We start from the raw sequence: 23534 nt of genomic DNA, 5'->3' as shown, positions 1-23534 counted from the left end.
AGTGGCTACATTAATATCTGATAAACCAGGCTAAAGAGTAAAAAGAAAAAGAAAAAATACCAGAGACTGAGAGGGACATTACATAATAATAAAAAGTCAATCCATCAGAAGGCATAGTAATCCTAAATGTGTATGCACCAAACAACAAAGCCACAAAATATATGAAGCAAAAACTGACAGAACTGAAAGAAATTAACTAATCCATAGTTATAGTTGAAGACTTCAATGTCTGTCCTTCAACAATTTTTAGGACAACTAGGCAGAAGATCAGCAAAGATACGGAATAAATCAACAACACTACAGCTTCTAATCAACATTTATGGAATACTTCCCCTAATGAGCAGGATGTACTCTTTTTTTTCAGAGATCCAGAGAAAATACACCAAGATAGACCACATTCTGTGCCATTTTTAAAAATCTCAACAAATTTAAACGAATTGAAGTCATTCTCTGACCACATAGAAACAAACCAGAAATCAAAAATGAGAAAATATCCAAACATATGGAAACTAAAAACTCTCTGAAACACCTCTGAAAATCCATGGATCAAAGAGGACGTCTCAAGATAAACAAAAATATACACTGAAGTCAGTGAAAATGAAAATACAGCATATTAAAATTTGTGGGAAACAGCTAAAGTCATCCTGGAAGGGAAATGTATACCACTAAGTGTATACATTAGAAAAGAGGAAAGTTTCAAATTAATAATTTAATTTCCCACCCCAAGAACCTAGAAAAAGAACAAAATTAACTAAAGCAAGCAGAAGGAAGGAAATATATTACAGTAAGAGCAGGAATCAATGATACTGAAAAAAGAAAAATAAGAAAGAATGTCAGGTTTTTTTAAATTTAGTACTTTGAAATGATCAATAAACTTGGCAAACCTCTAGCAAAATTGACAAACGATTAAGGGAGAAAACCCAAAACATCAATATCAGGAAGGAAACTGGAGATATCACTCTCCTCGCAGACATCCAAAGGGTAAGAGGCCGATGTATGCAGAGGACAGAACCCAAAAAGGCACACACCTGGGCTGCCTGGTGTTCAAGCTGGAGGCTGCTCAGTGTTCTAGGACAAATCTGACACTTTGTAACAATGCTTGAAATAAATACCAGCCATCTCTATGAGCAACAGGTTCAGCTCTTGGCAGACACGTGTAACCTTATTGATGAAAATGACAATAAAATTGGGGCTGAGACCGAGAAGAATTGTCACCTGAATGAGAACACTGAAAGAGGATTATTGCATTGGACTTTTAGTGTCTTCTTATTCAACACCGAAAATAAGCTCCTGCTAGTGGAAAGCTCAAATGCTAAGATTCCCTTTCTGGGTTGCTTTACCAATACTTGTTGTGGTCATCCATTAGGTAATTCAGGCAGGCTTGAGGAAAGTGATGACTTTGAAGTAAGGCAAGCAGTGCAGAAGCATCTGAAAGCTGAGTTAGGAATCCCCATGGAAGCAGTTCCTCCAGAAGAAATTAATTATTTAACATGAATTCACTATGAAGCTCAGTCTGATGGTATCTGGGGTGAACATGAAATTGATTACATTTTATTTGTGAGGAAGAATGTCACTTTGAGTCTAGATCCCAATGAGATTAAAAGCTATCTCAAAGGAAGAACTAGAGGAACTTCTGAAAATAGCAGCTACTTGTAAAATTAAGAGAACACCATGGTTTCAAATTATTGTAGAGGCTTTTCTTATTAAATGGTGGGATAACTTAAATCATTTGAATCAGTTTGTTTACCACAAGAAAATACATAGAATGTGAATGTAGAGATGAATGATTACTGAAAAAATTCTCTACTTGGTAAATTTAAAATGATTGTTTTGTTTTAAATTTGGTTCCCTATTAGGGGAACTCTCATATGATACACTGATACTTTACAACTTGTGTGGAAAAAAGAATTAACTTATAACTTTGTATTACACACCCGGGATATATGCTCTGTTTGTAGAAGATGTTTATGAGGGAGGTTATTGTAAAATGAGAGAGAGCAAATAAAACTGAATTTAACCTGTTCAAAGAAAAGGATAATAAGGGAATACAATGAACAATTCTATACACATAAATCTGACAAATTAGATGATATGAAGCAATTCCTTGAAAAACTCAAACTACTACAATACTAAATAATTATTTCAAAGATCATTGTGTTGACCCTAAAACCATTAAGACAATTGAATTCATAATTAACAATCTCCCAGAAAGGAAATCTGCAGATCCAGGTGGTGTCACTGGAGAATTCTACCAAACATTTAAAAAAGAATAGATGCCAACTATACAGAATCATTTCAGAAAATAGAAGAGGAATGAACACGTCCCAGTTCGGAACTAGAAAAACACAGTACAACAAAAGCAACAAAGCCTGGTGTCCCTCATGAATATAGTATAAAAATCTTTAGCAAAATATTAACAAACAGAATCCTACAATATGTAGAAAGAATTACACTCAGTACCAATAGGGTTTTATTTCAAAGATGCAATGCTGTCTCAGTATTTGAAAAGCAATCGTTGCAATCCACTATAATGCAGACTAAAAAAGAAAAATCACATGATTGTGTAGTCAAGTCAGATGCTCTACCCCGAGCTATGGCCCTGAGAAAAATCACATGATTGTACCTAACAATGCAGAAAAAGCAGTTAACGAAATTCAGAATTCATTCATGATTTTTACAAACTCTCAAAAAATTAAGAATAGAGAGAAACTTCCTCTACTTGATAAAGAACGTCTACAAACACCCTGAGGCTAACATTATACTTAATATTAGAAGTGAATGACTGAATGTTTTCTCCCTAAGGTTGAGAACAAAGTAAAGATGTCTACTCTAACATTCTTATTCAACATAGTGCTGGAAGTTCTATCGAGCCATTGCAAAAAGGCAAGAAAAGGAAACAAAGGGCCACAGATCAGAGAAGAAACTCATGAACCGGCCCCTATTTGCAGATGACACGTGATCTACATATAAAGCCACAAAGAACCTGAAGAGAAAAAACTCCTAGAACTAATAAGTGAGCTCAGCAAGGTCATGGATACAAAATAAATATAAAGAAACCGATTGTATTTCTATGTACCAGCAATAAACACATGGAAACATGGCCTTTCAATGGAAAGTAAAAATTCAATACCATTAAAATTGATCAAAAAAAAAGAAACAGTACAAATGTAACAAATCATACACAGGACTTGTAAGGCAGAAATTACACAATGCTGATGAAATAAGAGATAATTTAAATAAACAGAGAAATATATGGTGTTGATGGATTGGAAGACTCAAATAGGAAAGATGCCAATTCTCCCCAAAACTGATAAACAGGTTTAACAAAATTTCTATCATAATCTCAGCAAAAGTTTTTGTAGATATAAACAAGACTATTCCAAAAGATATATGAAGAGGCAAAGGAATGAGAATAGCTATAATTTTGAAAAAGAAGAATAATATGGGAAGAATCAGTGCCCAATTTCAAGACTTATATAACTACATTAATCAAGACTGTGTAGTATTGGCAGAGGGATAAACATGTGTATCATGGGACCAACTAAAGTACCCAGAAGTCAACCCATGCAAATATGTCCCACGGACTTTTGACAAAGTTGCAAAAGCAATTTAATGGTGTAAAGATAGCTTATGGGCAAATGGTGCTGGAGCAATTGGACATCCAAAGGCAAAATAAAATGATCCTCAACCTAAGTCTCAAGCATTGTACAAAAATTAACCCAAAATGTGTCATGGGCTTAAACTTAAAAAGTAAAACTATAAAACTTTTAGGAAATGCATAGGAGAAAATATATGTGATATAGCTTTTGTCAAAGAGTGCTTAAATAGATATCAAAAGCACAATTAATAACAGAAAAGAATTGATACATTGGACTGCATCAAAATTCAAAATTTTTCCTCTGTGAAAGATCCTATTAAGACAAGTTACAGGCCTGCCTGCCTGCCCTCCCTCCCTCCCTCCCTCCCTCCTCCTTCCTTCCTTCCTTCCTTCTTGCTTTCTTCTTTCTTTTCTTCCCTCTGTGGCCCAGTCTGGAATACACTCGACTCGCTGCAGACTCCCTGCGTCCGGCTCCCGTGATTCTCCTGCCCCGGCCTGCGGGCTGCCTGGGATTGCCGGCGCGTGCCACCACCCCTCCCTGGTTTTTCTCCTTTGGCTGGAGGCGCGGTTTCGCCATGTCGGCCACGCAGGTCTCCAGCTCCTGACCTCAAGTGGTCTGCCCGCCTCGGCCTCCCGAGGTGCTGGGACTGCAGACGGAGTCTCGCTCACTCGGTGCTCGCTGTTGCCCGGGCGGGAGTGTGGTGGCGTGGTCTTGGCTCGCTGCAGCCTCCGCCTCCCAGCCGCCTGCCTTGGCCTCCCAGGGTGCTGGGATTACAGCCTCTGCGCGGCCGCCGCCCCGTCTGGGAGGTGGGGAGCGTCTCTGCCTGGTCGCCCCGTCTGGGTTGTGAGGAGCTCCTCTGCCCGGCCGCCCCGTCTGGGAGGTGAGGAGCGCCTCTGCCCAGGCGCCACCCCGTCCAGGAAGTGAGGAGCGTCTCTGCCTGGCTGCCCATCATCTGGGATGTGAGGAGCGAGTCTGCCCGGCCGCCACCCCGTCTAGGAAGTGAGGAGCATCTCTGCCCGGCCACCCCGTCTGGGAAGAAGTGAGGAGCGCCTCTGCCCGGCCGCCCCGTCCGGGAAGTGAGGAGCGCCTCTGCCCGGCCACCCCGTCCGGGAAGGGAGGAGCGCCTCTGCCCGGCCGCCCCATCTGGGAAGAAGTGAGGAGCGCCTCTGCCCGGCCGCCCCGTCCGGGAAGTGAGGAGCCCCTCTGCCCGGCCGCCCCGTCTGGGAAGAAGTGAGGAGCGCCTCTGCCCGGCAGCCCCGTCCGGGAAGTGAGGAACGCCTCTGCCCGGCCGCCCCGTCTGGGAAGAAGTGAGGAGCCCGTCTGCCCTGCCACCACCCCGTCTGGGAAGTGAGGAGCGTCTCTGCCCGGCCGCCCCATCTGGGAGATCTACCACAGAGGCCAGAAGCAATGTGGGGGCTGGACATGGTGGCTCATGCCTGTAGTCCCGGTACTCTGGGAGGCCGAGGCGGGTTGATCACTTGAGGCTAGGAGTTCGAGACCAGCCTGGCCAACATGGCGAAACATATGAAAAATACAACAGACAAACCAACCAACCAACCCAGCGACAACAAAACAGGTCTACCCTGGAGTCATACTCTAATTTTTTCTATTTTCCTCCCTTTCTGATTCTTTATCCCACTTTCTTTTTCTTCCACTTCCTTCTCCTTCTTCTTTGTCAAATAGAGGATTGAGTTATTATCATTGATCCATACAAAGTCCCTCTCTCATTTATTTTCTTTAATCCCTACCCCCCATTTCTATTCCCCGTCTTCCCACGTGCAACCTTCCTAATATGTTTGATATGCATCTTTTTGTTTGTATGTACTTTTAGAAAATGTTTATTGTTTTGTGTGCAAAAAATAAATAAATAAATAAGATTAAAATACTTAAAAAAAAAAAAAGACAAGTTACAGATGAGGAGAAAATACTTGTAAGACACACATCTGACTAAGAACCTATCTAGAATATATAAAGAACTGTCAAAACTCAACAGTAAAAAAGAAAATAAAAATCCTTTAAAAAACAGGCAAAAGAGATAAAGAGACATTTCATTGAAGAAGATATATAGGTGCAAATGAGCACATAAAAAGATGCTCAACATCATTAGCCATAGAAATGCAAATTAAATAAGATGCATAGCCATAAGATACCACTGCATACCTATCACAATGGCTAAAATTTAATAATAGTGATAACACCACATGCTAACAAGGATGTTGAGAAACTGAATCACTCATACATTGCTGGTGAGAATGTAAAATGACATAGTCACTCTGGAACTCTGGAAAACAGTTTGAAAATAAAACAGTTTGAAATAAAACAATTTGAAAATAAAAGTTTGAAAATAAAAAACTAAACATACAATGACAATACAACTTAGCAGTTGCTCTCTCAAGCATTTATTCTAGAGAAATGAAGATTTATGTTCACACGAAAATCTGTACAAGAATGTTCAACTTTATTTGTAATAACCAAAACCTGAGAAGGACTCAGGTGTCCTTCACTGAGTGAATGGTTAAATGAATGTGTTACATACATAACAATATAAAGAAATGAACTATTGGTACACAAAACATATATGGATGTCTAGAAAATTATTCTGAGTGAAAAAATGTCACACACCATAGGATTCATTTATATAACATTTTTGAAATTACGAAATCACCGAAATGTTGGCAAGCGGCACTGGAGAAAATTTGTAAAATAAATAAAAAGTCCTAGAAATGGAGAACAGATTAGTGGTTGCCACATTTCAGGTGGGTGCACAGGGGAAGGAGGAGGGTATGGCTACAAAAGGGCAAACGGAGGTGTCCTCATGGTGATGAAAGGTTCTGTGCCTGGACTGTGTCAGTGTTCATGCCCTAGGCATGGTATTGTTCTATAGATTCGCAAGATGTTACCGTGGCGGGAAACTGCGTAAAGTAACATGTGATCCCTCTGTATTGATCAGTATCAATCACTCTGTATTTGCTTTTACAACTGCATATCAAACTACAATTATTTCAAAATTAAAAGTTCAATTTTTTAAAAAGTTAATGACAACTCTTTGGTGTCCAAAGCTGAATAGGAATTAAAAAAAAAAAAAAAAAAAAGGTTTTTGTCACTTTTACTGCTTCCCGTCTACAATCTCCTGCAGCTGGAAAGTGTTCGTCTTTCATGAACATTTTGCAAAGACACTGAACAAATTACTGTACTTACTTGGGCATTAAACACCATAGTCTTTCCTCTCAGCAGTATAATGGGTTCCTTGGTTTAGAGATCATAGAAAGCTTGACTAAAAAGGGCAGTATAGACAAGGGCCAAACACTAGCCTAAGTTTAGAGATGCCTCCAGAATCTGTGCTGCAAAACTCACTTAACCTCTTTGGTCTCAATTTCTCCACCCACAAAATGGACTTGAATGTTGCCATTGCATTATAAACCATAATGTTAATTCTATGGAATGAACATTATGCCATGACGAAGATATATCATCCTGTTTCATGCCTCCTCTTTAATGAGCCTTTAGTCAAAGAAGCACTTGGTTATGTTTTTTTTTTTCCTTCTCCTTGTGTCAAAGGCCCCACATGTAGGTGAGCACCTCTGTCCCTCCACTGAGCCCCACTCCCTTGCCAACTGGAAGGACTCCCCCACATCCTCCACATAGCTCATCCTCCACATGACACAAGCAGGGGTGAATGGTCTTCGGTGAGCAGGAATGTGCATGATCTAAGAACAAACCCAATAATCTCAATAATAATAATAATAGTTTCCATTTATGGGGTGTTTATTACATTAGTTCTATTTTGAGAACTTTATAGGGTTTAATTTTATTATCTTATTTCATTTTATTTTTTTGAGACAGAGTCTAACTCTGTTGCCCAGGCTAGAGTGCAGTGGCATGATCCCAGTTCACTGCAACCTCCACCTCCTAGGTTCAAGCAATTCTCCTGCCTTGGCCTCCCAAGTAGCTGGGATTACAGACGGGTGCCACCGTCCCAGCTAATTTTTTTTTTTGGATTTTTTTTATTTTTTTATTTTTTTTTTAGTAGAGACAGGGCTTCACCATGTTGGCCAGGCTGGTCTCCAACTCCTGATCGCAGGCGATCTGCCCGCCTCGGCCTCCCAAAGTGCTGGGATTACAGGCGTGAGCTACCAGGCCTGTCCCAGAGTTTAGTTTTTTAAAGCAGCTGAAGGCAATGAGCGTTACTCTAGGCATATAATACAGAGCAGCAGCCCCATACCCAGCAGCAGGCTGTGCACACACATGCAGCGGCTCCAGAGAGCAGAGCGCTCTCCAGGCCTCCCCAAGCCCACTGAAGGCTGCCTGCCGCGGACTGCGCTCCAACAGAGCCTGAGAAAGGTCAGCTCTTGGGCCAGAACTGCACCGGGAAAGTTCTCCCACCACCAGGGTCACCAGCCAGAGCGACTGTGGGTCCCAGGACAACTGCAGCTGATTTCAAAGACTCTCTTAGAATCCAAATTCTCATTTAAAGGCAAAGATACAATATCACATTTTATCTCTTTCTCTGGCTCACTGTAATAAGCAAAGGCTCACTGTCCATATTCAAAGTCAATATGTCACCCCTTACTATGGAAGATTCTGGCCCTACTGCTCACTGTAGCCTAATGTTCAGTGACTCAGTGCCAGGAGGTTGCCAGTGCCCTTTGGGATTTATTCACAGGTAGCCAATAGAAAGCATGACGAATCGTCTGCTGGTGTCTCCTTATTTGCAATCACACCTCCTTGGATTAGGAACACCTGATTGCCCGGATCGCATTAAGGAGAGATGAAGAGGTTCTCCCTGCCCCATGCTGGGCCCTGGAAATACCACCCATGGGTTGACATGGTCCATGGAAGAGCAGGGGCATCCTCTGGGAGAGTTCCACCTCTCAGTGTGTCCAGGACTGAGGCTGCAACTCAGCAGCAGCAGCACATGTGCAAAAATAAACAACCAAATCAGCGATGGAGGAGTGAGACCACAGAAACTGGGCGGGCAGCAGATGCAGACACAGCCATCCTATGCATTTAGAGTCTGGGAGCTGCAAAAGCTTAAGGCAAGCCTGTTTTATGGTTCTATAGGAGCCAAATATGACATTTAAATGATCCATTCTATTAATATTGTATCATTGTGTCAATCTGGAATGCATTTGAATCAAAAGCCCCCCTCAAAATGGTCTCCTTTGTTGTATTTTCTTATTGGCTCATTTTATCAACATCTGCTATGTTTAGACAATATGAATTAAAACTAAGGAATGCTGTTTGTACTCAACTACTTTTGTTGAGAGTGTAACATCCCAAGATTGGCAGTGTTTATGTAAATCAGTGTGGCCGACACAGCCATCATAAACAAATGAGGAAAATATAACAAACACATTGTTCACACAGGAAATGTTTGTTTTGAGAGTTGGCTTTGGTCTCACCAGATTGATGAAGAGGTGCTGATACCACAGATCTGTGCTGCGCTGTGCACCAGGCCACTTCCACTTGCAGGCCAGGCAAGGCTTCCCCGTCCCAGAGCCTGCAGGGGCAGAACAGGGCCCCAAATCTCACCCTTGACCCACCGAGGCAGCTGTTGAGGTTCTCCAGCTGAAGCTTGAATAGTTAGATGGATTTCGCACTGTGTGGTGCCACAGATAACTGGCGTACACACTGCAGCCGCACTCGAGAGTCCCCCACAGCCAACTGCACACCATCACACAGCACTAGGAATGGGAAAGGCTTCAGCAAGACCCTTCTGACTCTAGGTCTTCATTCTCATTCAGAAGGAAGAGGTGATGGAGAAATAATCACGAGTGCACAAAGACACGTATATTCAATGATGCTCACAGCAGCATTGTTTATACAGACAAAAGGCCAGAAACAGCCTCCACATCCACCATGAGAGCATTGACTAAGCAGATGGTGGTGCAGCTAAATCTCAGCATGCCACGCAGCTGTGAAGGAGTGTGAGGTGTGAGCTATGTGCCGAGAGCCTCCAGCTATCACAGATGAGTGCACAAACATGCAAGATGGCAGAAAACTCGCTCCCATTTGCATTCGTTAAAAGAGGGGTCTGTATTTGCCTATATAGGTTTAGGATATCATTAAGAAGGATCTCAAGCAACTGGTGGATACCTGGAGGGAGTGGTACTGGAGGACCACAAGTTTAAAATCTAAGGAAGCCTTGCTTGTTATTTTTATGCTGCTTTATACTGTTAAATTTTTTTGTTATGTGTATGCATTACATAAAATATTCCTTAGAAAAATAAAAGAAGGATTCACTACAATGTCTGTAATCAAAAAGATGGGTAATAACAAAGTCATGGATGTAGAAAAATTGGAATCCACATACATTTGTGGTGCGAATGGAAACTGCTGCAGCCACTTTGGAAAACAGTCTGGCAGTTCTTCAAAAGCCTCAACATAGAATTACCATCTGACCCAGCAATTCCACTCCTATGTATACACCCGCCAGAAATGAAAACACATGTCCACAGAGACGCTTATGTGTGAATGTTCACAGCAGCACTGCTTATGACAGCCAAGAAGTAAAAACAGCCCAAATGCCCCTCAATGGATGAATGGATAAACAAAATATGTTATATTCATGCAATATATTCATGAACAAAAGAGTGAAGTACTGACAAGTCCACGTGGATGAACCTAGAAAACATTATGCCAAGTGAAGGAAGACAGTCACAAAAGGCCGCGTATTATAGGATTCCATGTATATGAAATGTCCAGGACAGGTGAATCCATGGAGATAGGAAACAGGTTAGTACTTGCAAGGGGCTGGGAGGAATATGGAAAGGGGAGTGACTGTTTAATAGGTAGAGAGTTTCCCTCCGGGGTGATGAAAATGCTCCAAAATTGACAATGGTGATGGTGGTGCCGTTTATGTGAATATACTAAAAATCAACGAACTGCACACCTTAAATATGTGACTTTCATGGTATGTTGATGACATCTTGATAAAGCTCTTTTTAGTTTTTTGTTTGTTTTTAAATTCTCATTTATTTATTTTTTAATTTTTTAACTTTTATTTTAGGTTCAGAGGTACATGTACAGGTTTGTTATATGGGTAAGTTTGTGTCACGGGGGTTAGTTGTACAGATTATTTTGTCACTGGCATACTAACCATGGTGGCTGATAGCTTTTTATTTTTTTCTGAACCTCTCCCTCCTCCTATCCTCCTCCCTCAAGTAGGCCCTTGTCTGTGTTGTTACCCTCTATGTGTCCATGTGTTCTGATTATTTAGCTCCCATTTATAAGTGAGAACATGTGATATGTGGTTTTCTGTTCCTGCATTAGTTTGCTAAGGGTAATGGTCTCCAGCTCCATCCATGCTCCTGCAAAAGACATGATCTCATTCTTTTTTATGGCTGCATAGTATTCCATGGTGAGTCTATCATTGATGGGCATTTAGGTTGATTCCATGTCTTCGCTATTGTGAACAGGGCTGCAGAGAACATACACATGCATGTGTCTTTATGGTAAAATGATTTATATTCCTTTGGGTATATACCTAATAATGGGACTGCTAGGTCAAGTGGTAGTTCTGTTTTTAGGTGTTTGAGGAATCACCACACTGCTTTCCACAGTGGCTGAACTAATTTACGTTCCCACCAGCGGTGTATAGCATTTCCTTTTCTCCACAACCTCACCAGCATCAGTTATGTTTTGACTTTTTAACAATAGCCATTCTGACTAGTGCTAGATTGCATTTCATTGTGGTTTTGATTTGCATTTCTCTGGTGATTAGTGATTCCGAGCATTTTTTCATATGCTTATTGACCTCATGTATGTCTTCTTTTGAAAAGTGTCTGCTCATGTCCTTTGCCCATTTTAATAGGGTTGATTGCTTTTTGCTTGTACCTTTGTTTAAGTTCCTCATAGATTCTTATAGACCTTTATCAGATGGATAGTTTGCAAAAATTTTCTCCTCTTCTGTAGGTTGCCTATTTACTCTGTTGATAGTTTCTTTTGCTGTGCAGAAGCTTTTTAGTTTAATTAGATCCCATTTGTCAATTTTTGCTTTTGTTGCAATTGCTTTTGGCATTTCTGTCATGAAATCTTTGGCAGTTCCTATGCCCAAATGGTATTCCCTAAGTTATCTTTCAGAATTTTTAGAGTGTTAGGTTTTACATTTAGGTCTTTAATCCATCCTGAGTTGATTTTTGTATGTGGTATAAGGAAGGGGTCCCGTTTCAGCGTTCTGCATGTAGCTAGCCAGTTATCCCAGCACCATTTATTGAATAGGGAATCTTTTTCCCCATTGCTTGTTTTTGTCAGCTTTGTCAAATGTCAGATGGTTGTAGGTGTGCAACCTTATTTCTGAACTCTCTATTCTGTCACATTGGTCTATGTGTCTATTTTTGTACAAGTGTCATGCTGTTTTGGTTATTGTAGCCTTAAAGTACAATTTGAAGTCAGGCAACATGACTTCTCCAGCTTTGTTCTGTTTGCTTAAGATTGCCTTGGCTATTCGGGCTCCTTCTTTGGTTCCATATGAATTTTAAAATGGTTTTTTCTGTTCTATGAAGAATGTCATTGGCGGTTTGATAAGAATACCATTGAATGTAAATTGCTGTGGGCAGTATGGCCATTTTCACAATACTGATTCTCCCCGTCCATGAGCATGGAACGTTTTTCCATTTGTTTGTGCCATCTCTGATTTCTTTGAGCAGTGTTTTATAATTCCCATTGTAGAGATCTCTCCCCTCCCTGGTTACCTGTATTCCTAGGTGTTTTGTTCTTTTTGTGGCAATTGTGAATGGGATTGCGTGCCTGATTTGGCTCTCAGCATGACTGTTGTTGGTGTATAGAAATGCTAGTGATTTTTGAACATTGATTTTGTGTCCTGAAACTTTGTTGAAGTTGGTTATCAGCTCAAGGAGCTTTTGGGCAGAGACTACGGGGTTTTCTGGATATAGAATCATGTTGTCTGCAACAGGGGATAGTTTGACTACCTCTCTTCCTATGTGGATGTTGTTTATTTCTTTCTCTTGCCTGATTGCTCTGGCAAGGAATTCCATTACTATGTTGAATAGGAGTGGTAAGAGAGGGCATCCTTGTCTTGTTCTAGTTTTCAAGGGGAGTGCTTCCAAAATAAAGCTGTTTTTTGAAAGCAAGCATTAAAATATCCTAAAAATGAAAAAAGAAGAAATAAAGAAGGGAGAATGAAAGAAAGAAAGAAGAAAGAAAGAAAAAGAAAGAAAGAAAGAAAGAAAGAAAGAAAGAAAGAAAGAAAGAAAGAAAGAAAGAGGGAGGGAGGGAGGGAGGGAGGGAGGGAGGAAGGAAGGAAGGAGGAAGGAAGGAAGGAAGGAAGGAAGGAAGGAAGGAAGGAAGGAAGGAAAGAGGGAGGGAGGGAAGGAGGGAGGGAGGGAGAGAGGGAAAGAAGGAAGGAAGGAAGGAGGAAGGAAGGAAGGAAGAAGGAAGAAGGAAGGAAGGAAGGAAGGAAGGAAGGAAGGAAGGAAGGAAAGTCAAACAAGTGTTTCCTCCCTCTCTACTCAAAGGCACAGCCACCCTACACCTAACTATACTGCACTGTACTGTACTGTACCACACTGTACTATGCTGGACTACATTGTACTATACTACACTTACTATACTGTACTATGCCACACGAGACTGTGTTATACTATGCTGACCTGCACTGCACCATACTAACCCTGCCATACAGTACTGTGCTATGCTGTAGCACACTGTGTTGTCCTGCACTGTGTCATACAGTGCTGACTGTGTCATACAATACTGTGTCATACAGCACTGTGTCATACAGCACTGTGTCATACAGCACTGTGTCATACAGCACTGTGCCGTACATCACTCTGTCATACAGCACTGTGTCACACTGCACTGTGCCATACTGCACTGTGCTATTCAACAGTAGACTGTGCTGTCTGCATTAGGCTGTACTGCACCATGCCATACTCTATTCTACTCCACTATCCACAGCAAAGCTTACCACAGCACAGTGGAGACTAAGCAGAACATGCCACAATTTGCATTCATCATTTACTTCATGAACTTAGCACTTGCTTGACACCTTGTGCTCTGCTGGCACTGGGATGTCTAGGAGAACCCGTGTGGCCCACTCACTCCATGAGCTCACAGGTTCAGCTGCTAACTGGCCCACCCCTACCTCACAACTGAGTCAAAACCACAAATCAGACTCTGCCAACCCTACAATGTGGAACTAAGTCTTTGACCTAAACTTATATTGCAGTAAATTTCTGTCTCTCCACAATAGGCTTTCATCCTTCTCTCTCAAACCCATTCCCTCCTGCTGCTTCTTCCAGCAGGGCAAGGACGAGGCAGCGGCACTGCGGAAGGTGTGCAGAGCGCCTTTCAGCCCCAGCACAGCGACCTTGCCTGTTGTCTGTGGAGTAGGATGTGGGGAATCCAGAGGGCTTGGTGAAAGGACCTCAGGGCAAGAGCGCTGCTCCCTCACTGTGAGCTCCTGGACCAGAAGTCAGGAGCGTTGCCTTACCATCTCTCCCTGGATTTAGGAAATGCCCCTTTCCCCCCCGCCGGCATCTCCAATTTATTATCCAAACAATAAATGAGATGGATTTGGTGGTTTCTGAGACTCATAGCAGCCCCTGAGTGACCATCTCCTTGCACAGCCCTTTTGGCGGACAATGCTGTCCTTCCCCTACACCACCCCAGTCACCAGGCTTCTCTAGCTTTGCACCAATAAACAATTAAGAGGCAACAATTCGCCCTGTAAGCTCATCACGTGAACTTCTCCACAGACTCCAGGCAATGTGGGAGCAGACAGTGCATGTGAGGGGCCCGGGCCCGTCCCTATACCACAGCAGGCAACACTGCCAAAGGCCCGTGAAGGCAGCAGCTAGATGGTCAGCCTCTGCTAGAAGCTGCCCTCCTCCCCTAGTCAGCACAGGCTTACTCCCTCCACTCTCTCCACCCACCCCTCCTCCAAACATCTTTCTTAAACAGCAATATGACACCTACACCCCAGGATTAATGAGCTGAAGATTAAGTTGGCTCCACTCTACATAAATGTTTATTTTAACCAAGGAGTGAACCAAAAGAATGATGTCTAAGAAATGAATGTCTAATGGCAAAATTTCAGATATCTACTCTCTGGCTGGAGGAGGACACAGTCATCCTGAAACACCTAAGATCTCATCAGGTAGCTGCGAGCTGATCTGAATCTTCAGCCGGAGCTGCTATGAGACTGGACCTGGAACTACAGTATGTCTCTGGGAATCCTGACTCTCAATGTAATGAGCGCTACTCCAGTGCCATGATCAATCAGGCTGGCCCATGGACACCTCCTGACATGTTCCTGCAGTGTTACACCACACTGCACCATGACCATTGTTTACCCCTCCCTCCTCACTGTCTCTGTCCCTCCACCTTTGCCTCTGGGGAGCCCAGTGCAGGATGGGGCTCAGAGCAGACACCCCATCAGCGTCTGGTCCACAGAGGACTGGGGGTATGGGTGGGTGTGGAAGAGAAGTCCAGGAGTGGGAAGCACGAGTGGTAGCCAAGCAAAAGTGGGCGTGAGTAATGTGCTGGTTCTCAGCTGCTCACATTGGGAGGCACCCAAGGTCAAGTCACCTGGAGCACAAAGGCAGGAGAGCCAGAGTACATGTCGCAGTTATAACCACAGCTCCAGGCCCGGATGTTCAGGACGCCGTCAAAGGACACAGCCTTCACCGTGTTTAGAGTGAGGAGAGAGCACACCCCTCACCCTCTTCACCTGCCTTCCCAGGCATCCTCCCACTGCTGTTCACTTACTCTACTTGCATGGGAAGTCCCTGCCTTCAACCCAAAGCTCTGGGATCAAAGCCAAGAGAGGGTGGCCTTTTCTCATAGATGGCAGAAGGGAGAAGGGGAAGGTGGCGGTGAACTTCCTCTGGGTGCTCGCAGGCGAGAACAGTGCACAGCGGGTGATTTGCTAGCAGGTAAGGCCACCCAGGACCGGTCTGTGTGGGAAGGATTGTGCCCTAATGGACTTGAGTGCTGCTGGGGGTGGTAAGGGGGGAAATGATGCAGGGGAAAATGATGTCAAGGGAATTCCTGAGATTATTATAACCCCAGGTTGTAAAATATCTGCTAAGGTCAATAACATGTCACATCCACTCCTTGATATTCCTGTAGAGATCCTGCACAGAAAAGTGGTCCCAGTTTCATAAAGGAGATTGCTATTTACACACAAAGCTATTGTGTCAGCTCCATTCTCTTCATACTCCTTCTGGGGAGAGAAAGAACTTTCTGCTGTGATTTCCAAAGGATGCTGTGCTGCACTCCACAGACCTTTTGTGTAGCAATCCAGGAAATTAGAGCAAGGAAGTGGCTGAGCTCATCATAGTGTGTCATGATGAAAGAGATGACCATTTGCTATTGCCCTGTTTGACAGAAGGAAATAATTAGCCCCAGAACTCACTCTGATTTGTAGGAGAAATAACACCCACCCAGAGTGTGGGATTGTTCTCAGCAAACTGTGGAGGAAGACTGTGACATTACATTTCTGGAATACAGCATCTTTCTTCCCAGAAAACACTGTCTACTGGGACCAAGGGTGCACTAAGGAAATAAACAAGTCCCATTGCACAAAAAACCCATTTGAAGTAACAGTATTCTGGCATTTATAAGACACAACCTTTTCTGTACCAAGCCTTAAAAGAATAACAAAATAGTATCACGTTATTAAAGTTATAACATTATGATGGTGCAATGGTGTCCACTGAGCCATTTCACCTTGAATCCAAAAGTCTATTCACATTTATCATTTCATGTGCAGACTTCTTCACCAATCAGCTTTATCATTCAATCAACCGATCAAATATTTATTGAGAATCCAGTATTCAAGCTACAGGGCTAGGCATTGATGTCAATAAATTATTATAGACACTTGATCATTGTCAACATGATGAGACCTCAACAAAGAGATTGTCCCCAAACCTCCGTAAAAATAGTAACCAAGTCCATTTTTAATGCTCACACGGTTTCTTGGCCCAGACGTATCTTTTAAAACAAACTATACCATAAAACCCTCCTTATCTAGATCACTGATGACCAGGCAGCACAGAAGAGTATTATTAGACTACCTTATTTATATCAGGACTTTCTGTACCTACAGAAGATTCAGCACTTTCTGTGTGGAACGGGTGGGTGGATGGATAGGCGAATGGATGGGTGAGTGGATGGGTAAATGGGGCCTTTAAATCTGTAATTTAAAAATAAAAGAGAAAGGCAAGGGAGGGGGTGTGTGACTTTTAATGAGAAAAACAGTGACATCTTAGAACCTCGAAGCTGGCACAGGAAAGGGAGAAAACAAGCTTCCTATTTTCATAGGCAAAAAAATTCTAAACTGTACTAGCTGAAGTACACACAGGCTAGTGCTACTATAATAAAAAAGACGTGCTATTCTCCCTGTCACTTTCAGGTACACCAATCAGACGTAGATTTGGTCTTTTCACATAGTCCCGTATTTCTTGGAGGCTTTGTTCGTTTCTTTTTATTCTTTTTTCTCTAGACTTCCCTTCTCACTTCATTTCATTCATTTCATCTTCCATCGCTGATACCCTTTCTTCCAGTTAATCACATCGGCTCCTGAGGCTTCTGCATTCTTCACGTAGTTCTCGAGCCTTGGCTTTCAGCTCCATCAGCTACTTTAAGCACATCTCTGTATTGCTTATTCTAGTTATACATTCGTCTAATTCTTTTTCAAAGTTTTTAACTTCTTTGCCTTTGGCTTGAATTTCCTCCTGTAGCTCGGAGTAGTTTATTGTCTGAAGCCTTCTTCTCTCAACTCGTCAAAGTCGTTCTCTGTCCAGCTTTGTTCCGTTGCTGGTGAGGAATTGCATTCCTTTGGAGGAGGAGAGGCGCTCTGCTTTTTAGAGTTTCCAGTTTTTCTGCTCTGTTTTTTCCCCATCTTTGTGGTTTTATCTACTTTTGGTCTTTGATGATGGTGATATACAGATGGGTTTTTGGTGTGGATGTCCTTTCTGTTTGTTAGTTTTCCTTCTAACAGACAGGACCCTCAGCTGCAGGTCTGTTGCAGTTTACTAGAGGTCCACTCCAGACCCTGTTTGCCTGGGCGTTAGCAGCGGTGGCTGCAGAACAGCAGATTTTTGTGAACCGTGAATGCTGCTGCCTGATCATTCCTCTGGAAGTTTTGTCTCAGAGGAGAACCTGGCCGTGTGAGGTGTCAGTCTGCCCCTACTGGGGGGTGCCTCACAGTTAGGCTGCTCGGGGGTCAGGGGTCAGGGACCCACTTGAGGAGGCAGCTGCCTGTTCTCAGATCTCCAGCTGCGTGCTGGGAGAACCACTACTCTCTTCTAAGCTGTCAGACAGGGACATTTTTTTACTGAGAATGATGATTTCCAGTTTCATCCATGTCCCTACAAAGGACATGAACTCATCATTTTTTATGACTGCATAGTATTCCATAGTGTATATGTGCCACATTTTCTTAATCCAGTCTATCATTGTTGGACATTTGGGTTGGTTCCAAGTCTTTGCTATTCTGAATAGTGCTGCAATAAACATACGTGTGCATGTGTCTTTATAGCAGCATGATTTACAGTCCTTTGGGTATATACCCAGTAATGGGATGGCTGGGTCAAATGGTATTTCTAGTTCTAGATCCCTGAGGAATCGCCACACTGTCTTCCACAATGGTTGAACTAGTTTACAGTCCCACCAACAGTGTAAAAGTGTTCCTGTTTCTCCACATCCTCTCCAGCACCTGTTGTTTCCTGACTTTTTAATGATGGCTATTCTAACTGGTGTGAGATGGTATCTCATTGTGGTTTTGATTTGCATTTCTCTGATGGCCAGCGATGATGAGCATTTTTGCATGTGTTTTTTGGCTGCATAAATGTCTTCTTTTGAGAAGTGTCTGTTCATGTCCTTCGCCCACTTTTTGATGGGGTTGTTTGTTTTTTTCTTGTAAATTTGTTTGAGTTCATTGTAGATTCTGGATATTAGCCCTTTGTCAGATGAGTAGGTTGTGAAAATTTTCTACAGGAAGGGGAACATCACACTCTGGGGACTGTTGTGGGGTGGGGGGAGGGGGGAGGGATAGCATTAGGAGGTACACCTAATGCTAAATGACGAGTTAATGGGTGCAGCACACCAACATGGCACATGGACACATATGTAACAAACCTGCACATTGTGCACATGTACCCTAAAACTTAAAGTACAATAAAAAAAAAAGATGTGCTAACAATTCCCATGTTCAAAGACACCTCACTAAAAAGAACAGCTGACTTCACCATTTCACCTTCAGTCTTGGCTCCTCCAGCCAGAGGAAAAGGATGGACATGTTGACAAGTATTTCCCAGAGCTTCAGGTGTTTGTGAAGCTGGGAGGATATACACCTCCCATCCTCACTGATGTATCCTTATTTTTAAGCCACTCAAAATGAGGGTAAGTGGCACAGCTGTCTTAGCACACAAGTTGATACGGTCTTTGAAAATCAAATCTATTGAGCATACTGTCACAGGAAATATGACACATCTAAATGTTCTAGAGTTAAAAAATGGAGAGCAGTGCTCGCTTCAGCAGCACATATACTAAAATTGGAACGATACAGAGAAGATTAGCATGGCCCCTGCGCAAGGATGACACGCAAATTCATGAAGCATTCCATATTTTTTCATAAAGCAAGTCCTGAGTGACCTACAAAGGGACTTAAACTCCCACACAATAATAATGGGAGATTTTAACACCCCACTGTCAACATTAGACAGATCAACGAGACAGAAAGTTAACAAGGATATCCAGGAATTGAACTCAGCTCTACATAAAGTGGACCTAATAGACATCTACAGAACTCTCCACCCCAGGTCAACAGAATATACATTTTTTTCAGCACCACACCACACCTATTCCAAAATTGACCACATAGTTGGAAGTAAAGCTCTCCTCAGCAAATGTAAAAGAACAGAAATTATAACAAACTGTCTCTCAGACCACAGTGCAATCAAACTAGAACTCAGGATTAAGAAACTCACTCAAAACCGCTCAACTACATGGAAACTGAACAACCTGCTCCTGAATGACTATTGGGTACATAATGAAATGAAGGCAGAAATAAAGATGTTCTTTGAAACCAACGAGAACAAAGACACAACATACCAGAATCTCTGGGACACATTCAAAGCAGTGTGTAGAGGGAAATTTATAGCACTAAATGCCCACAAGAGAAAACAGGAAAGATCCAAAACTGACACCCTAACATCACAATTAAAAGAACTAGAAAAGCAAGAGCAAACACATTCAAAAGCTAGCAGAAGGCTAGAAATAACTAAAATCAGAGCAGAACTGAAGGAAATAGAGACACAAAAAACCCTTCAAAAAATTAATGAATCCAGGAGCTGGTTTTTTGAAAAGATCAACAAAATTGATGGACCGCTAGCAAGACTAATAAAGAAGAAAAGAGAGAAGAATCAAATAGATGCAATAAAAAACGAAAAAGGGGATATCACCACCGATCCCACAGAAATACAATCTACCATCAGAGAATACTACAAACACCACTGTGCAAATAAACTAGAAAATCTAGAAGAAATGGATAAATTCCTCGACAAATACACCCTCCCAAGACTAAACCAGGAAGAAGTTGAATCTCTGAATAGACCAATAACAGGTTCTGAAAATGTGGCAACAATCAATAGCTTACCAACCAAAAAGAGTCCAGGACCTGATGGATTCACAGCTGAATTCTACCAGAGGTACAAGGAGGAACTGGCACCATTCCTTCTGAAACTATTCCAATCGATAGAAAAAGAGGGAATCCTCCCTAACACATTTTACGAAGCCAGCATCGTCCTGATACCAAAGCCTGGCAGAGACATAACTAAAAAAGAGAATTTCAGACCAATATCCTTGATGAACATTGATGCAAAAATCCTCAATAAAATACTGGCAAACCGAATCCAGCAGCACATCAAAAAGCTTATCCACCATAATCAAGTGGGCTTCATCCCTGGGATGCAAGGCTGGTTCAACATACGCAGATCAATAAATGTAATCCAGCATATAAACAGAACCAAAGACAAAAACCACATGATTATCTCAATAGATGCAGAAAAGGCCTTTGACAAAATTCAACAACGCTTCATGCTAAGAACTCTCAATAAATTAGGTATTGATGGGACGTATCTCAAAATAATAAGAGCTATCTACGACAAACCCACAGCCAATATCATACTGAATGGGCAAAAACTGGAAGCATTCCCTCTGAAAAGTGGCACAAGACAGGGATGCCCTCTCTCACCGCTCCTATTCAACATAGTGCTGGAAGTTCTGGCCAGAGCAATCAGGCAGGAGAAGGAAATAAATGGTATTCAATTTGGAAAAGAGGAAGTCAAATTGTCCCTGTTTGCAGATGACATGATTGTATATCTAGAAAACCCCATTGTCTCAGCCCAAAACCTCCTTAAGCTGATTAGCAACTTCAGCAAAGTCTCAGGATACAAAATTAATGTACAAAAATCACAAGTATTCTTGTACACCAATAACAGACAAACAGAGAGCCAAATCATGAGTGAACTCCCATTCACAATTGCTTCAAAGAGAATAAAATACCTAGGAATCCAACTTACAAGGGATGTGAAGGACCTCTTCAAGGAGAACTACAAACCACTGCTCAATGAAATAAAAGAGGATACAAACAAATGGAAGAACATTCCATGCTCATGGGTTGGAAGAATCAATATCGTGAAAATGGCCATACTGCCCAAGGTAATTTATAGATTCAATGCCATCCCCATCAAGCTACCAATGACTTTCTTCACAGAATTGGAAAAAACTACTTTAAAGTTCATATGGAACCAAAAAAGAGCCCGCATCGCCAAGTCAATCCTAAGCCAAAAGAACAAAGCTGGAGGCATCACGCTACCTGACTTTAAACTATACTACAAGGCTACAGTAACCAAAACAGCATGGTACTGGTACCACAACAGAGACATAGATCAATGGAACAGAACAGAGCCCTCAGAAATGATGCCGCATATCTACAACTATCTGATCTTTGACAAACCTGACAAAAACAAGAAATGGGGAAAGGATTCCCTATTTAATAAATGGTGCTGGGAAAACTGGCTAGCCATATGTAGAAAGCTGAAACTGGATCCCTTCCTTACACCTTATACAAAAATTAATTCAAGATGGATTAAAGACTTAAATGTTAGACCTAAAACCATTAAAATCCTACAAGAAAACCTAGGCAATACCATTCAGGACATAGGCGTGGGCAAGGACTTCATGTCTAAAACACCAAAAGCAATGGCAACAAAAGGCAAAATTGACAAATGGGATCTCATTAAACTAAAGAGCTTCTGCACAGCAAAAGAAACTACCATCAGAGTGAACAGGCAACCTACAGAATGGGAGAAAATTTTTGCAACCTACTCATCTGACAAAGGGCTAATATCCAGAATCTACAATGAACTCAAACAAATTTACAAGAAAAAAACAAACAACCCCATCAAAAAGTGGGCAAAGGACATGAACAGACACTTCTCAAAAGAAGACATTTATGCAGCCAAAAAACACATGAAGAAATGCTCATCATCACTGGCCATCAGAGAAATGCAAATCAAAACCACAGTGAGATACCATCTCACACCAGTTAGAATGGCCATCATTAAAAAATCAGGAAACAACAGGTGCTGGAGAGGATGTGGAGAAATAGGAACACTTTTACACTGTTGGTGGGACTGTAAACTAGTTCAACCATTGTGGAAGTCAGTGTGGCATTCCTCAGGGATCTCGAACTAGAAATACCATTTGACCCAGCCATCCCGTTACTGGGTATATACCCAAAGGACTATAAATCATGCTGCTATAAAGACACATGCACACGTATGTTTATTGCGGCACTATTCACAATAGCAAAGAGTTGGAACCAACCCAAATGTCCAACAACAATAGACTGGATTAAGAAAATGTGGCACATATACACCATGGAATACTATGCAGCCATAAAAAATGATGAGTTTGTGTCCTTTGTAGGGACATGGATGAAACTGGAAAACATCATTCTCAGTAAACTATCGCAAGGACAAAAAACCAAACACCGCATGTTCTCACTCATAGGTGGGAATTGAACAATGAGAACTCATGGACACAGGAAGGGGAACATCACACTCCGGGGACTGTTGTGGGGTTGGGGGAGGGGGGAGGGACAGCATTAGGAGATACACCTAATGCTAAATGACGAGTTAATGGGTGCAGGAAATCAACATGGCACATGGATACATATGTAACAAACCTGCACATTGTGCACATGTACCCTAAAACCCTAAAGTATAATAAAAAAAAAAAAGAAAAAAAAATTCATGAAATAAAAAAAAAAAAATGGAGAGCATACGCCTTATGTGTCACAGGGGTGCTATGAATACCTGTCAGTGATAGCATCTCACAGGGTTACAGCAACAGAGCAAAGCAAAACAACACACAACAGGAGTCTTACTCATTTCTGTCGCCCCAGCCCTGAAGGGGAGAAAGTGCTTAAAACACCATGATGTCGCTTACCTGGAAATGCAGTTTGATGGTTTTTGTGCCTTTATCTTCTTAGGGTCGCAATGATAAAATTCACTTACAACAATGTAAATCAAATTATCGAATCTCTTCCTAGAAAAGCAGACTTGGCATAGGAAGTGGGTGAACAGGTAGATGCTGATTGATTGATAGAAAGGAGAATGTCTATAGAGGGACAGGAAAAGGAACACAGAAGCCCAAAGACACCATCACCTCCTTTGAGGTTTGCATGGGACCAGCCCTGAAACTGAGCAAATACAACATTATTTGCGCTGTCCAACAAGGCTACAGACCCAGCCTGGTTTTGTTTTGCCACCTGCACCCAGGCTCTGAGCTCGCTATCACTGCAGCCACTCTAACCCATTGGGATATCAAGTAGAGGGGTGAGCTTTAAACTCCTGGGGTTGGATTTGCAGGATGAACCTCCATCTTTGAGAAATGATG

The 23534-nt window shown here is 42.1% G+C and overlaps 1 non-coding gene and 1 pseudogene across 1 annotated transcript; both read left to right on the top strand.

Moving 5' to 3' along the window:
* The first annotated feature begins 1059 nt into the window (after positions 1 to 1059).
* On the top strand, positions 1060 to 1771 carry LOC100582909 (annotated as a pseudogene).
* Positions 1772 to 19093: 17322 nt separating this feature from the next.
* On the top strand, positions 19094 to 19200 carry LOC115830767. Its single transcript, XR_004026306.1, has one exon. It is a non-coding gene; the product is annotated as a U6 spliceosomal RNA (small nuclear RNA).
* Positions 19201 to 23534: the final 4334 nt, after the last annotated feature.

Source organism: Nomascus leucogenys, chromosome 16 (genome assembly GCF_006542625.1).
Source record: "Nomascus leucogenys isolate Asia chromosome 16, Asia_NLE_v1, whole genome shotgun sequence".
In the NCBI taxonomy this organism is placed as follows: Eukaryota; Metazoa; Chordata; class Mammalia; order Primates; family Hylobatidae; genus Nomascus; species Nomascus leucogenys.
Note: the sequence above shows the minus strand (reverse complement) of the source record. Positions and strands in the feature narration are given on the sequence as shown.